Genomic DNA, 2,267 nt, shown 5'->3' with positions numbered 1-2,267 from the left:
TCGTGAAATTCAATTCCTAGGAAATATGCAATCCAGATAGATTCGATCCATTGAATTTCAGATCGAATAGCCTATGCTTCATATTGATCAATTCCTCGAAAAAACAAATACACAACCAAGTTTATCCAATGATTTATGTTCCTCTTGCAGGACAACGAAAAATCTTGGTGTTCATTTTCATTTGAATTGGATCCTGCAAAATGCATATCTTTCATCTTGCCGTTTGTGTTCTTACGGAAGGGTTGATGTGAAACAGAATAAGCAAACCTCATTCCATAGGTATGTAATTTCAAATAACTCTCATTGGAGTCGTGAAATTCAATTCTTAGAAAATATGCAATCCAGACAGATTCGACCGCTTGAATTTCAGATCGAATTATGCTTCCGAATCATCAATTCCTCACCAAAACAAATCTCACAACCAAGTTTGATCCAATGATTTTATGTTCCTCTTGCAGGACAACGAAAAATCTGTGTAATTTTCATTTGAATTGGATCCTGCAAAATGCATATCTTTCGTCTTGCCGTTGATGTACAATACGGAAGAGGTTGTGAAACAGAAGAGAGACCCACCTCAAACGTAGGTATGTAATTTCAAATACCGAAGAGAGAGTGATCCTCATTGGGATCGTGAAATTCAATTCCTAGGAATATGCAATCCAGATAGATTCGATCCATTGAATTTCAGATCGAATAGCCTATGCTTCATATTGATCAATTCCTCGAAAAAAACAAATACACAACCAAGTTTGATCCAATGATTTTATGTTCCTCTGCAGGACAACGAAAAATCTTGGTGTTCATTTTCATTTGAATTGGATCCTGCAAAATGCATATCTTTCATCTTGCCGTTTGTGTTCTTGACGGAAGGGTTGATGTGAAACAGAATAGAGACAAACCTCATTCCATAGGTATGTAATTTCAAATAACTCTCATTGGAGTCGTGAAATTCAATTCTATGAAAATATGCAATCCAGACAGATTCGACCCGTTGAATTTCAGATCGAATGGCCTATGCTTCAGAATCATCAATTCCTCACCAAAACAAATCTCACAACCAAGTTTGATCCAATGATATTATGTTCCTCTTGCAGGACAACGAAAAATCTTTGTGTTAATTTTCATTTGAATTGGATCCTGCAAAATGCATACTTCTTTCGTCTCGTTGATGTACAATACGGAAGAGGTTGTGAAACAGAAGAGACACCCCCTCATAACGTAGGTATGTAATTTTAAAATAACCGAGAGAGAGTGACCCTCATTGGAGTCGTGAATTCAATTCCTAGGAATATGCAATCCAGATAGATTCGATCAATTGAATTTTAGATCGAATAGCCTATGCTTCAATTGATCAATCCTCGAAAAAACAAATACACAACCAAGTTTGATCCAATGATTTTATGTTCCTCTTGCAGACAACGAAAAATCTTGGGTTTCATTTTCATTTGAATTGGATCCTGCAAAATGCATATCTTTCATCTTGCCGTTTGTGTTCTTGACGGAAGGGTGATGTGAAACAGAATAGAGACAAACCTCATTCCATAGGTATGTAATTCTAAATAGAAAGAACTGATCTCATTGGAGTCGTGAAATTCAATTTCTGGAAAATATGCAATCCAGATAGATTCGACCCGTTGAATTTCAGATCGAATGCCCTATGCTTCAGAATCATCAATTCCTCACCAAAACAAATCTCACAACCAAGTTTGATCCAATGATTTATGTTCCTCTTGCAGGACAACGAAAAATCTTGGTGTTCATTTTCATTTGAATTGGATCCTGCAAAATCAATCTTTCGTCTTGCCGTTGATGTACAATACGGAAGAGGTTGTGAAACAAGAAGACAACCCACCTCATAACGTAGGTATGTAATTTTAAATAACCGAGAGAGAGAGATGATTCTCATTGGAGTCGTGAAATTCCATCTAGAAAATATGCAATCCAGATAGATTCGACCGTTGAATTTCAGATCGAATGCCCTATGCTTCAGAATCATCAATTCCTCACCAAAACAAATCTCACAACCAAGTTTGATCCAAGATTTATGTTCCTCTTGCAGGACAACGAAACATTGTGTGTTAATTTTCATTTGAAATGGATCCTGCAAAATGCATATCTTTCGTCTTGCCGTTGATGTACAATAGGGAAGAGTTGTGAAACAGAAGAGAGACCCACTCATAACGTAAGTATGTAATTTAATCCTAGGAAATAAGCAATCCAGATAGATTCGATCCATTGAATTTCACATCGAATAGCCTATGCTTCAG

This window comes from Tigriopus californicus, chromosome 11 (assembly GCF_007210705.1).
Source record: "Tigriopus californicus strain San Diego chromosome 11, Tcal_SD_v2.1, whole genome shotgun sequence".
NCBI lineage: Eukaryota > Metazoa > Arthropoda > Copepoda > Harpacticoida > Harpacticidae > Tigriopus > Tigriopus californicus.
Note: the sequence above shows the minus strand (reverse complement) of the source record.